This window comes from Cupressus sempervirens, chromosome 8 (genome assembly GCF_028749045.1).
Source record: "Cupressus sempervirens isolate cs-2001-9-10 chromosome 8, ASM2874904v1, whole genome shotgun sequence".
NCBI classification, from domain to species: Eukaryota; Viridiplantae; Streptophyta; class Pinopsida; order Cupressales; family Cupressaceae; genus Cupressus; species Cupressus sempervirens.
In genome coordinates this window covers 334,243,462-334,259,619 of record NC_143125.1, presented here as the reverse complement: position 1 = coordinate 334,259,619, position 16,158 = coordinate 334,243,462, and the positions used below count along the sequence as shown (strand labels likewise).

The 16,158-nt window shown below is 31.9% G+C and overlaps 1 pseudogene; it reads left to right on the top strand.

Annotated features, from left to right (window-relative positions):
• Window positions 1-208: 208 nt before the first annotated feature.
• Window positions 209-14,579, top strand: LOC149542710 (beta-fructofuranosidase, insoluble isoenzyme 1 pseudogene; annotated as a pseudogene).
• Window positions 14,580-16,158: the final 1,579 nt, after the last annotated feature.

Genomic DNA, 16,158 nt, shown 5'->3' with positions numbered 1-16,158 from the left:
CATTCCATCTCAAACTAGCATCATAAACTGAGCCATAGAAATCTCCAAAAATGTATGAGTTTACTTGTAAGCCCAGTAAGTCTTCTGGAGTACTTGGCCAGGGAGAAATCATATGCATGTGTAGATGCTTATAATTTTGGAAAGAATTTATAGCATAAGTTGTAGCAACTGTTTGTGAATATAACATCCAATGTGTTTTACAAGGCCCATGTTCTACAAAGGTTTGTACCATTTATTTTACTAGTACAATCCTCTGGGGCAATATGGGGCAACATTGTGTGTCAAAGGATCTGATTAATTGGAAGCCATTATACTTTGCAATCATTCCAAGTGAATGATATGACATAAAAGGTTGCTGGTCTGACTTTGCTACGCTTTTGTCTAGAGAAAATATAGTGATTCTTTACATATGATGGGGCAACTCCTCTAGACAAGTTCAAAACATGGTTGTTCCTAAAGACTCATCGAATCCCTACTTAAAAGAATGGGTGAAGATCCCTGAAAATCCCATCATTGTTCTAGAGAAAGGACTCAATGGGAGCTCTTTTAGAGATCCAACCATTAGATGGCTTGGAAAAGATGGAAGGTGGAGAATTATTGTGGGAAACAAGGAATATTGACATCTTAATGGAAAGACGCTTCTTTACACAACCAAATATTTTGTTCACTGGACCAAAAAGAAGCACCCTCTGAATTCCTCTAAGAAGATAGGAATGTGGGAGTGCCCTGATTTTTATCCTGTCTCTCCATTGGGAAAACATGGTCTTGATACTTCTATTATTGGGCCTAAGATCAAACATGTCTTCAAGGCATCCCTCAATGAAACAATATTTGAGTATTATATAATTGGGACTTACTTCACAAACATTAATAGGTATGTTCCAGACAATACAAGTGCTGTCAACAAATATGGACTGAGATGTGACTATGGAAAATTCTATGCATCCAAAACATTTTTTGATAGTCGTAAGAATAGAAGGGTCTTGTAAGGATGGATCAATGAGTTGGACAACGTTCAGGATGATATTGCAAAGGGGTGGTCTAGTGTTCAAGTAAGGTTCAACCCAAATTTTCACTTCTATTTATTTATGTAGTTTTATTACCTAGAAACTAATTGTATTGAATGTGTTTTGATGACTTTTAGTCTTTTTTCTATTCATTGTTTTTTGGTTGGAATATACTGTGTACATGTAAATTTCTTTAGTTGTCATTTGGTTGATTCTCTATTTTTTTTTTGTGTTGGTCCATTTTTATTTAAAACTGATAAAAAATTGTAGTAATGCAAAAATGAATACTGTTCCTCATCTTATACTATTTTTACATTAATATCTTGTGGAGATTATATTTTTTTGGATTGTACAAGGTTTTCATAAGTGACCTAATATTTGATTGTTTTGCAAGAAGAAGTGACAGTGATTTAGAAGAATTTCTGAAGATGAGAGTGACAAGGACGTGAATCAAAAGACACCCATGGTATGATGATGGATTGGAATGTTTCCATTTGGGAAGGTATTATTCTATTTTTTTATTCTAGCTTATAGCTCATTTAAGACCTTCTTGATGAAAGGTTGAGACTACTAGCAAGAAGAGGACTTTGTTGGAGTCATTTACAAAACCTAAAATTAGTACTAATAAAAAGACAAAGACAACAGTAACTGGTGAAGCACAAAAGTCAAGTTAGTGCTTAAATACTTTCTCATTAACAATGTACTAATATTTTGAAAACTAATTTGATATTGAAAATTGTCTTAAATTATGAAATTGGTAACATGACTAGAGGTAAGTTTCAATTATTTGAAAGAAAATGGCTTACACTCAATTAAAAATAAATCTAAGTGAAGATGAAGTTATTTTAGACTAAATTCTAGTTGATATAAGTGATCAACCTTATTTTTGTGTACTTGGTTACCTTCTACATCACTATTCTCTAGAAGATTTCATTTTCATGGAGCATTTAAGGAATTTGTTAGATTTTTCCAATGTTAATGACTGAGTAAGTAGTTATAATTCCAATTGAATTATATTATAGGTTTTAGCATTTGTAAACAATCCTATGTATTCTATATGGATGATGACTTTTCCTTTGTGCTTCGTTAAAACACAGGGAATACACTAGTGGCTTTTATGTCTATAATTGATATGAAATAGAAAAACAATGAGGATTTGTGTGTTTATTTTTGTTCCTATTATGTTTAGTTTTTATGATGACAAATAATTTCAAACAAGAAGGGACCCATAGTGGATACATTTACATCTTTTTCTACCTTAGTCATTGATTAATTCTTTTTAAACATATATGCACTTGGAGTACAAATATTTTCAACCAAGAAATAGAAATATGGAAGCAAATAATAAGGCTTTAACACTATTGCATTATTTAGCAATTAAGATTCATGAAGGCATCTACTAAGTTTGCTTCTATTCGTAGATTTGTCTCCAAAGATTCAAGGGAATGATGGGATGTCATATCTTTTTTGGTCTAAACTTGTTGTGACACAAGAAAAATGGCAACCTATCTAAGAGTTTCACTTTGGCTTGATTAAATTATTTTGCTCAGCTTACTACACTAAACTGAGGATATTCAAATGAACTCAAAATCTTTGTTGTTGTCATGTGTCTGAATGGAATCTATTATATATATAGTTTTCTTCTGGTGCTTGAGATTGACCCCACTAGTACATACATTTGGTAAACAATTATTTTCTACATTCGTACGCTAATCAATTGAAATTGTAGAAGTTGCTGTGAACTTGGGAATATTTGATTGAGCTTAGTCTTTATTGTAGTCATATCCTTCTAGGCCAGAAGAAGCAGCCAACAACCTATTTCCTCCTAGGGCTGTACATGTAACAGTTAAAGAGGATGCAATGCTACCCTTAATTGTTGGACATTGAAGAATTTCCCAGTCCATAGCCCTTAAATAAACAATGTTGACCAAGTTGAGATTAGAAACATTATTCAACACACTTTCACTTATTTTTTCCACTTCAACTTCTACATCAGCAGTCACATAGGGGATAGGAGCCCACAACAAAGATGAAGATTGTTGGTTTATGGTGAAAGTTAATCAGTGAGGAGGAGTTCTTAAACCATATTGTGCAATCAACAACTATGAAGTGCCTCGTGCCCTTGTAAGTATTTTAATATTCTTAGCTTCTTTGAGGCATTCCATAAAATAGTTCACAGGCCTTACCTATGATTTGAGATTTTGCATGCATCCTACACTCTCTCATCTAGCTGATGATGGATTACAGAGAGTGATCTGAAACAATGATGCTAAAAAACACACATAATCAAATCCAAAATGAATTTGTATTACAAATGGATTGTGGAAATCTGATATTGTTAATTTTACATGCATGTCTAGTAGGAAAATCACAACTTAAACACACACACACACACACACACACACACAAAATAGATTTATATATGTTTAAGTTGTGATTGTCTTGGTAGACATGCATGCAAAATTAACAATATCAGATTTCCACAATCCATTTGTAATGCAAGTTCATTTTGGATTTGATTGTGTGTGTTTTTTAGCATCATCATTTCAGATCACTCTCTGTAATCCATCATCAGGATGAGAGAGTGCAAGATCCATGCAAAATGTCAAATCATAGGCAAGGCACGTGAACTATTTTATAAAATGCCTTGAATTTTTTATTGACCAACCATTGCTCAAAATTTTGACTAATGGTTGGCAGTTTCCTACCAAGCATTGGTCAAAAATTTGACCAATGCCTGGAAGTTTTTGACCAAGCATTGGTCAAACTTTTGACCAATTCTTGGAAGTTTTCCACCAAGAAATGCCCAAAAGTTTTCTACCAAGCATTGGTCAAAATTTTAACCAATGGCTGGTCATTTTTGACCAAGGATTGATCAAAATTTCTACCAATTCTTGGTAGAAATTGTACTAGGGCTTTGGAAAGTTTTCAACGAACAGATTGGTTGAAATTTTGACCAACTAGTAAGTTGGTTAAAATTTTGATGAGAAAAACTTTGACCAATTGGTTGGTCCAAATTTTGACCAACCTGAGTCAATATTTTGACTAATATTGGTCAAAAAATGGGGTAAAATGTACTAGTGAAAAGAAAGATGAAGACATGGCTACAACTGAAGAGCAACAAGAAGAACAAAGTGTGCAAGAAACACAGATGTCAGCTATGAGCCCTCCTCATGACACTAGTATACTTGTAGAAATCATAAGTGTTAAGGATGTTCCTGATGGCTTAGCTCAGAACATCAATCCTTTAACTACAAAAAATTTGAAGAAGATTCTTGACCAATATACACTATAAACAAGCTTATGTGAAAACCTAATATTGATCAGTGTGGATGAGCTTTAAAAGGCAGTAGATGACATCACAAGGGATAAGGTGAACACACAAGAACCACCTTATACCATCCCTTTAGCTACTAGTGTTCAACCCTTGATTCAAACAACTTAAGTTACATCTATCAAGGTTGAGACAAGTGTCAAAGAAGGCATAGTTGAGTAGGGATAGGCTACCAAAGAAGAGGAAAAGGAAACAACAATAGAGAAAATAGGACAGATAGACAAATCTGTACCTGCAACACAACCCCAAGGTGCAACTCAAATCATTAAGATTGATGGAAGTAGATATGAAGAGAGCAAGGATACACCAAAGGAGAAGGAGCAAGAAGCTATTAAAGCATTGGTAACATTACCTACATCAAGCACTCCTAAAAAAATTCTTTAGAAGTCGAGCATAGAGGCTATACCACTACAAATTTCAGCACTAGGCTCATGCTCTACAAAAGTTGACAAGGTAACTCACTATGGTGATGTAACTTTAGATGAAGAAATAGTGATACCTTAGTTTGATTATGCAACAATGACACTAGAAAAAATAAACATGTTACAATAAGCTTTGGAAAAGAAGAAACATCAAGAAATACCTAGAAAGGAATTTAGGCAAAGGCAAGCATTACAAGACATCAATGAAATCTTCTTAGATGCATTCAGCCTGCCTACACTTGAAGAAACAAAGCCTCTATTGGAACAATTATTAGAAATTGTTGAGAAGGTCAATAATGAAGATATTGACACAAGTGCAAAACTTCTTGAATGGTCAGAGAAGAAATTATAGAATAAAGTAAATGAGAAAATATTTGGAGAGATTGGACTCACTCAAGTTGCACTAACCACAAAGGTTGAAGATGTGAAGAAGGTACTGGAGAATAGTTTCTCATTGTACACTAAACTGTGTGACCTAGAACTCTTCACTCAAGGAACAAGACATAGAATTCTAAGTTTGGAGATAAATCTCAATGTATCAGGTATGCAACTACCTCAAAACCTAGCTCAGAGTGAGAAGCATTTTCACACATTGCTTCAATAACAAAGTCAACTAGCTATGTTAACAGTAGAAGAGGCTAATATAAGAGCCAAGTTGACATGAATTCAAGCCTCCCTCACCCCACATATAGAAATACTCCATAAAGATCTAGGATATGTAGAAACTTTGTTAAAGAAGGATGCTCATCTTTCCACATTAGATGGACTAGTTCACCTAGTAGCCATGCTGGCAATTCAACTCAAGTCACTAGATGTTGAATGTGACAACTAGGATGCAGCTCTGGAGATAATTATGGAGCTCCACAAATCCTTTTTGGACAAATACACTCTAAGTGTATACATCCTTTGACATAAGTGTCAAAAAGGGGGAGATAAAAGAGTAAGGGGTAAATAAACCAAAGGGGGAGAAAAGAGGGAAAGAAGTAGATAAAGAAATAAGAGAATAATGAAAGGGGGAGCTAAATTAGTTTTTTGACCCCAGTGATATACATTTTGAGGAATACAATGCAGAAACAGACATAGAGCAAAGCACATATCATATGACAGAGCATTAGTTGCAAATACATTGAAGGCAAAGAGTATCGATTAGTAGAGACAAACCCACTCAGAATGGAGAACAATTTTTTTGATACAGAACAAGCACATTAACTCAAGGGGAGTTATAAACTTTGAGGTATATATGTTATTGCAAAATTTTTAAAATTTTGAAGTTTTGTATATAACCCAAGTTGTGAATATATTATACTCAAGAAGATTAGATTGATTATGTATAGTTAAGTGTTTTTGACACTCATCTCAAAGGGGGAGATTGTTGATCTTAGATTGGTTTTGACAATTGAATGTCAACACACTTATGAAATTTACTTAGTTTATGCTGAACTAGTAATGCATGCCAAGTACAATATGTAAATACAAGACTATGCCAAGTTGCAATGAATGCCGAGTCACTCATGTGCCAAGCCACTCAAGTGTCAAGCAGATAGACCATGCTGAGTGATTCAAGAATTGAGTAAATAGTAGACATCAAGCAGTTTAGGTGTTGAATTAGAAATAGAATTATAGTATGTGCTGAGCATCAATAACTTCAAGTGCCGAGTAACATAGATTGGACATATTTGTTTGTGATTGCACAAACAACTATGTAAACTATTTTCAAGCTGACATAAGGTCAGATTTTGATTCTTTAAAGATAAGGAAAAATCTATTTGTAGAATCCTTATGTGTTTACACACAACCAAGCAGAAAATGGGAAGGATTAAGTGGTAAAAAGGATGAATCTCAATCGTAGATTCATACCTTAGCCTAAGCCACCAAAGTCTTTATAAAGAAGATGAAACCCCCAACAATAACAATGAGTACAAAGTGTGAGAGATAATGTTACAAGAGGTAACAAGGGGTGAATGATCAAATTTATTCATAAAGAATTCAAGGTGACTTAGTAGTGAGAGAGAATTGCAAATTTAGTTGGAGGAGAACAAAGAATAGAAGGATACAACAATTGTTATATAAGATCAAAGAGGATCAAGAAGGACACTATACAGATTTGATCTTTAATCAGGAAACTAAAACTAATCACAATATCTATGCTGAAACATCTTAATAGGTGATTTTAGTTAAATCTCCTAGGCACAGTAGTCCTAATAGACTGTTGTAAGTCCTTTAACGGGGTGACATTCCAAGTGGATGTTTTGAAGTCCTTTAGCCAGACACACTTCTAATAGGGTGTTGAAATTATCTAACAAGGTGGGACTTAACAGTCCTTGTAAGCCTTTAATAGGGTAGGGCTTTCACAGGGCAGATCATATTTCATGGTTAAACCATTGTAACCTTAATTGGCTACACTTTATTGCTATAGTAGTAAAGATTTGTGGTTGTCATCCCCACCCTAGTTTTACCCTTTGTTTGGAGGGTTTTTGGGTAATCATATTTGATGTTAAGTGTGTGTTTTCAATTGTTTACATGTTTTAGATGCATTCTCTTTTCATGTTATTTTCAGTTCATATATTGCATGCATCTAATGAATGGTGTAAGTTTTAATAGCTGAAGTTTGAACTTTTGATTCACCCCCCTCTTAGAAGTATATGTTTCCCATTTGTAATTCCAACAATCAAGATCCCCAAATTATGATATACATCATGCATATAAAATCAATAATCCCCATATAGGAGAGAAGTATAAGTGAGACCAAGTAGCCCCCCTAAATGCATATTTTACACCTTTGGTAGATGTGTTGGGTTCGATGTAGAAACTGCTCATTGAGTGTAGAATAATGTTCCTGTTAGATAACTCAGGGTGGGGTGAATTAGTTTTGTCCAATTATCATACAATCCCTTTCAAATTTTTTAGTACCAACTAAACTTTATAAACATTAACTTCAATCACACAATATAATCATCCAACTTAATACTTAGCTCACTCAATCACGTCAATCCAAACTATTAATAAACTATTGCATAACTGATTGACATTAAAATTATTGTAATTATCTAGTGATATCTTAGTTATTACCAAGTTGCATTAAACTATGAAAATGTGTAAAACAACTTGCAACACAAATAAAATTCATAGAATTAACACCATGATCTTAATGGGGAAACCTCGTGAAGGGAAAACCACCTGGGATTGGCAACCCAAAAATTTCACTCTTTTGGAGTGAGATCTACTAGGAACCAACATTATTAAAGGTTACATACACTTTGTTAAAGTGACCTTGTTAGAGGATGTCACCAAGACATCATCTATACCTAATCACTCCCTTCCCTTGACTCAAAAGTGTGGCCTAATTTAAAGGACTTACAAACATCACTAATTGATGTTACGGTATATGATTTCATAGACTTGTTAGGTCCACTCAATACTTTTGATATTTTTTGCTACAATGGTTAAACAATAATAATATAAAGTGATATGTTAAGATAGAAACTACCTTTTCTTATTTAGATCTCTATTCTTGCTATTTCGTCTATCTTTTGCTCACTTGGCTAATTCACTCTTCAACCAATTCTCTTCCTTATATTTTCTCTATTTTGCTTGATTCACCTGTCTCAATAATCTTTTTTCACCTTCTTCACCTTCACACTTTGATCTCCTCTTAGCAATATGATCAGTAGAAATCTCAATAACATCAACCAACAACAACTTTGAACCAACAACTTAAAACTATTTCTAATATCTCCTTAAATAGTCTTCTCAATGCTTCTAGATCCTTCCATCTTTTTCCACTTAATAAGAATCATTGATCTTGGGTTTACAATAGTATTCCTTCATAAAATGAATTTACACACATAGAAAATATAATTTTCATATAACTTTGTGTCCAATTCTATCTTCATTCAATTTCCCTCATCATATATTTCTTGAATTTTCTCATTCATAGATCTTGCAACAATTGACTCTCACTTTAGACCATCTCAAACTTTTCAAATTTCCATTGAAAGTCATCCTCAGGTTCTATTTTTCCAAGCTTGTTCATCCAACTTTCACTCGGTCAACATAACATTTACTTGGGCAATATAACACACGGTTAATACTGAATCGCTCAGGCATCACTGTGCTTTCCTTTTTTCTTTTTTAATCATTCAAGAGATACTCTAGTCACCCAGTGAATACGCTCTCCCTTCATTAACTTAGTGACTCAGTTAACCTTGTAGTATTCAATATATTGCAACAATACATGATTGTAAAAAAATCAAACCAATATTACATTATCATTGTCCATCTCATTCAAGTACCCATTTCATACCTTACATATCACTTCTATTTTCATCATACTTTTTTGAAATCCTCATCATCAATCTAATGATATGATACTTTCCTGAGTTAGCATATTGTCTAGCCAACTAAGACTTTGAAATCAATGATAATATAACAACTAATATAATTCACTGACATGACTCTCTTACATACATTCATATCACTTATCAACAAACAATCTCCCACTCTCAATTGTATTATCAGTTGGGGCTAACAATCTCCCCCTTTGGCATTGATGAATACACATAGCGTAAGATTTTACATTACAAAACATGACATAAGATAATCAAATGTATGCATTGAAAATAACACAACTTCTCAGTGCTTTGACTTAATTCTTGGAACTCTGTAACTCGGTGTGTATCTTCAATAGTAACAACTTTGCCAATATCTTCATTAGATTGTGATCTCTTATTTTAGGTTCAGTCTTCTGATAGCTTTAAACTTGGTGTGTGCAACTCTCCCTTTGGACATCCGTTACTCTTACTTTCTCTCCATTCAATTTATTCTCCCTTATAGTATCTTCTCCCCTTTTTCAATGTATTATCCCCTTCTGATAGCAATTCCAAATATCATTAAAAATTTCATCATGAAACTTATAAAATTTTGTATTTGTCCTTGTACCTTGCATATATAGATTACTTTAGTTTCATTACAACAAACTTCACAACTTCAAAAATGCTCCTAAAGTGTGAACACTTTTGCATCAACTCCATAAAGTTATACCAATTCATCCATGAATTTATGCAACACACAATTTCACTTAGTGAAGTTTGGATAGGGTCATGATCCCCAATTTACATCTTAGATACTCAAAATCATCCTTAGGTAGTGGCTTACTAAATATATCAACAATTGGTTCCTTAGACTTCACATATTCAAACCTTACTTGCTTCTCTTGTACTTTCTTCCTTAAGTAACAATACTTGATTGCTATGTGCTTTTTGTTTAAATGTATCACTAGATTCTTTAAGATATTTATGGCACTTGTATTATCATAGCAAATAGTAATAGGATTAGTTACCTCTTCTTGCATTTCTTTCCACAATTGTTTGATCCATACAATATTTGAACAATTGATAACAACAACAACATTTTAAAATTCAGCAATAGGTTGTGAAATAAAACTTTGTTTCTTACTTATCCATGTAATCAACCTTTCTCCTAAAAATAAATCGCTACCACTTGTTCTTTTTCTATCATCAATAATCTAGCCCAATCAACATCTGTGTAGACTTTAAGATTAAAGTCATTCTCTTGTTTATACCATAGGCCATAATCTTCAATTTCCTTGAGAAATTTGAATATCCTTTTCACTTCAATCATGTGTGTTTCCATTGGATTAGATGAAAACCTTGCAAAAATTTCAACAAATAGGGAAATATCTGGTCTACTATGTACAACATAGTGTAGCTTTCCAATCATAGACCTATATAGTGTATGGTCAACCTCACCAATAGTGTCTTGCTTTGATAATTACACTCTCATCACCATAGTTGTATCGACTGGTTTAGACTCATCCATCTAAAAATTTTTCAAGCTTTTTTTTTACACCTATTTAGATTGAGAAACATAGATTCCTTTCATTGTTTGATGAACTAGTAATACAATGATTTTTTTTTTAATCTCACCAAACATAGACATTTCAAATCCAGTACTCATTTTTTCAGAAAATGTCTTTTTCAACATATCATTTCCTCCAAATATTATGTCATCAATAAATATTTCAAAAATCAGCACCATATCTTCAGATTCATTCTTCATGTATAGATTACTGTTTTCGCTTGTTCTAGAAAATACAATCTTAATTAGATAAGAATGTAATCTTTCATACCATGCTCTTGGGGCTTGTTTTAACACAATGCTTTGTTCAACTTGGATACCATATTCTCTTTTTCAAGCTTCATGAATCCTTTAAGCTGTTCAATGTAGACTTCTTCTTCAAGTATTCCATTTAGAAATGTTGATTTTACACCCATTTGATATACTTTAAATATTTTGTATGTAGCATAAGAAAATAGTGATCTTACTCCTTCCAATCTTATCACATGTGCAAAAGTTTCACCAAAATCAATTCCTTCTTCTTGTGCATAACCCTTGCAAACTAATCTTGCTTTGTTTCTCACCATTTCTCCATTCTCAGTCAACTTGTTTATGAAAATCCTTTTGGTTTCAATCATATTCTTATCAAAAGGTCTTGGTAAAGGTATCCATGCATTTCTCTTCTCAATTTGATCTGTCTCCTCATTCATATCATTAACCCACATTCATCATCCAATGCAACTTTTATTGTTCTTGGTTCAAAATCAACTATTAAGCATGTACTTTCTCTTATTTTTCTTCTTTTTTGTACTCCACCACTTCTTTCTTCAATTATTTATTTAGGTGAAAGGTTCGTCCTTACATATTTGGCCAATACAGGTTCATTTCTTTGATTCTCAACATTTCCTTCATTCGGTAGAAGTTTAGCTCCCTGATTGAGTTGTAGTGTTTGTGACTTAGGTGTCCATAATAGGTACTTGGTAGCTTTGTGCTGTAACTCAGGTAGAGTATTAGGTATCTCTTCATAGACATAAACATACTTGTTGTAATCTACAGGTTCCTTATGTCTTTCCACATCATTCTTCTCCACAAACTCATTAAATCTTACATTTTCACTTTCAATAATCTTGTTTGTAGCCTTGTTTGAAAATTTGTAAGCTTTACTCTTAGATGAACAACTAAGAAATATACCTTCTCTTCAAAACTACAATTGAAATAATTGAAACAATCATCTTGTTCGTAGCCTTGTTTGAAAATTTGTAAGCTTTACTCTTAGATGAATAACTAAGAAATATACCTTCTCTTCAAAACTACAATTGAAACAATTATTATGTTTCCATTAATGTCAAACCTATGGGTGAGATGCTATAAAAACTATTGGAGATACATTTACTAACAATGTAGAGTGTAATATCATTTGAATGATGAAGAGTATTTGAAAAGAGGAGATAACAAACTGAGCTAGTGATGTTGTTGAGAAGAGAGGAGTTAAGTATCATGGAATTATAAGGGGCACTTGATAAGTTAGTCATTGATAAAATAATATTTTATTTAATCATTACATGAAGAAAAGAAGAAAAGTGGGATGATGTATGAGTGAAATTACATGAAGTTGAGTACAAATCTAAGCTTGAATGAGTATCATATCTGGTCAATCAATGTAGGAGCTGAAACAAAATATTAAGGAACTTAAGTAGAAACCAATTTTTTTTTTAAAGTTGAGTGGTAGTTATTACCAAGCAAGTTGATGAAGGAAATGTTAGTAGAAAATAAGCATAGTAATGGCTGTGTTGTAGTGCTTGCCCCTAAGTCACATTTCAGTTATCATTGCCAAACTCTTTTAGGCCAGTTTTATACATGATGTTTAGTAGCATTACTTTCAAATTTTTCAGATATTGTTTCGGATTTAGTTGATTATATGATGAGATTACTTGATACTCTATATTTCATGCATGTATGATGATTATTCAGTATTTTTAGTTATCGATGATGATTAGTTAGATGGTTTATTATCACATGTGTCTTCTTATGGATACTTACCCCATACTGCATGTGTATGGTGCACGTGTTTGTTTTCTTTATGTATGGTGTTTTTGATGTGGTTAAGGGAGGGAGTCGTAGTCACCTACTAGTCAGGATCTACACGATGTACCACTTCCTGCCATTGCTTGTTTAGCTTAGAATGTTGTGTCTGTACATGCGTGGATTTTATGCAAGTTGCAAGTACCGAGTATCGACTTCCCTGAATTGTCAGGATGAGCGTACCCTATCACATTATCTCAATGGTAAGAGAGGGGAGATAAATCTCAAGTCCAAATCCTAAACCCTTTAGCCATTTGTCCTAATTGATAATTAGGACAAGTACCCAAGTTGAGTACCCTTCGAATGCATCAAATGATGTAATTTCATGATTATAACCCTTTTTGTTTGATTTAGTATGTGTTTTGCTATGTTGGATTTTCGTATGTTGTTTCATGAGTCCTTGGTGTATTTTCTATTAATTAAGTCTAATTAAAAGATTAAATTAATGATTTAATTTAATGGAAAATTAATAAGATATCTTAATATTTAATTAATTGAGAAATTAATTAAATAAAAGAATTAAATTTGGAGATAAAAGTTCAAGGATAAATTTAGATCGTGATACTATTTATTTAATTTAATAATAATATATTTAGAGTTCATTTTTAAATAAATGCCAAATATTATTGTTATTTAAGTTAATTAAATATTTTATCAATTAAGTTCTAAAATAAATTTAAAAGTTGAAATATATTAAACTATTAAAAGATTCTAGAGCACTTGATGCGAGTATGAGTTGAAAATAAAAGAAATTAATTAAAAAGATAAAATAAGTGAAAATAATAATATGATTTTAATTTCATAAAGTGTGCATGGGATTAAAAGTAATAAATTAATTAAAAATATAAGTCAAGTGGAATATTAAATAAAGTTATTTAATAATTCATTTAATGTGCACGAAAAGATTAAGCAAAGATTAAGAAAAGTTAATTTTGAGTTTGAGTCTTGTTAGCAAGGAGTCATCTCAGGTGAATGCACAATTAGTGCCCCAATTTGAGGAGAAAACTCCTTATCACAACTTGAGGGTTCATTTTTGAGGGACAACGAATTTGGGAAGGATTTTTAGGGAGACAAGAATTTTGGAGACATCTTTTGACAATGAATTTCAAAAGGAAAATTCTAGGAAAGTTTCTTTTTTAGAGGAAAGTTGTTGAGAGCGAATTCTCTCACAGTTGTTCGAAGTTTTTGTATTAGCATCAGGATCAAGTAGGGTCCTGTGATCATTGATTAATTATGCAATTTTCCCTACTTCTTGTCTTCTTCGTGCCTGTAGATTCTTTGTGATGAAAGTTTAAACATATCAATATTGGAATTAATTAGATGCTTGTCAATTAACTTCTGTATAAATAGGATATATTCGGGAAGGGGTTGAATTTTAAAATGAAAATTCTAGATTAACAAAAAATTTGGATGGTTAGTAGTTTTCCTTCTATAGAACAATGTGAAGATCAAATTTAGACACACACACACACACACACACACACACACACACACACACACACACACACACACACACACACACACACACACACACTTATGATTAAAAAGAAAAAGGAAAAAAAAAAGGTATTTAATTAATTTTATGTAATTATAAAATTTATAACATAATAAATTTTATAAAATAAATAAAGTATATCTTTAAGAAATTTCTTAATAAATAATATCATGTAATATGATTCTTATTAAAATAAATAAATTTAAAAAAAAAAAGTGAATAGGGGAGGGCCAGCTTAACCACCCTCTGCCCCTTTACCATACATAAGTACAGTAGGCGACTGCTGTATGCAGTCGTACCTGTTGACGTAGGACGACTACGACAGCAATCTTGCCCTGCGTACTATGCAGGCAGCGCTTATTAATTGCTTGTTATATGTTTAAAATAAATTTTAATGTGTTGTTTAATATGAATGCAAATCAATTTTTATGACAAGTTTTAAATTTGTTAATAATTTTTAATAATAACAATTTTTATTTTGTTATTATTTTAATTAAGAATATTTATTAAAAAGGTTTGAATAATATAATTAATTATTATTTAATAATAATTTTAATAAGATTTTTAATAATCTTTAATTATTATTTGAATAATGGATATTAATAAAGTTATTATTATTATTTATTAATTTAAATAATAATTTATTTATATGTATTGTTTATCTTTAATTAACAAAGTTGTTAGTAATGTTATTAATTATTAATAATTAATAATCGTTGAGTTGGTACTTAGTTGGATAATCATTAGTTAATTTAATTAAAATTGATTAATGATGTATATAGTTAAATAAAAATTGTCAATTTATTTTAATATATATTTTTAAAACTACTTATTTATTTTGATAAGTAACTTGTCTTTAGAGCATTTTAGTAAATTGATTTAAAATTGAACTAGGGTAATAGTTTGATTCTAATCAAACATAGGAATAGGTAAGGGATATAGTGTAAATCATAAGTACCTAAATTATACACTGGAAACAAGAATAGAAACCCTTACATTTGAATTAACATTATATTATCAAGAATAAACCAAATTGTGAGACCATTATGTTTTCTCTGTATTATCTATGTTTGGAGTTTTGGGTTGTCCTAGTGTTGACCAGTCTAGGATGTTTACCAAAGGCTTGGGAGTTATGTGAATGTGATACTTGATGATTTGTTCTCGATCTTTCTAAACCCAACCATGGTGATGTGTTGATATGCTCTATGATGGATGTGTTTACTGTTTGTTATTGCTTTCCAGTTTCCTTGTGTGATGTTGAGGTGTATGTATTTGAGTTACCTGACTTAACCATTTTTGAGTCATCAATCAGTTATACTTGGCTTGCTTTTTTGTTGCCTTGATGGGACTAAAGTGTCTTGCTATGTTCTTGATGATGTCATATTGTGACATGTTTGATTTGACCATTTTGGATCCCTTGGCGGGGCGTTATATGTGTGAGTAAATAGATACTAAGAAAGATAAAGAAAGTGTATGCCAAGCTACACAATAATGATTGAGTAGAAGAACTTAGTGATTTTTGAGTGATGACAAAAGTTAGAATTTGAAAAAAATTAAATTTGAGGCCAACATAGTTAAATTTTTGAGATGATTAAAATGCCTAGATGATAAAGATTAATGAGTTAAAATATTTAATGCATGAAGAGAGTTTGTTATGTGATCTAATGAAATTTTTTTATTAGAAGTTTCTAGAAATATCAAGTAGGGAAAAGGAGAAAATAACGATGGAAGGATTCGATGAATTTTACATAATCGTAAGATCTATGATGATATTTAAGCATAAAAAGATCAAAATTACCTATTTAAGGAGGCATAAAAAATGTTTTTTAAGGTTGGTTCATTATTGATTAGCGATATTAAGGAGAACCTGTGAAGAACAAAGTGGTAGAGGTGAAGTGAAGAGAATAGTGAAGTGTGATTGCTTGAGGACATGCCAAGAAGATCAATGATGAAGATGATAAT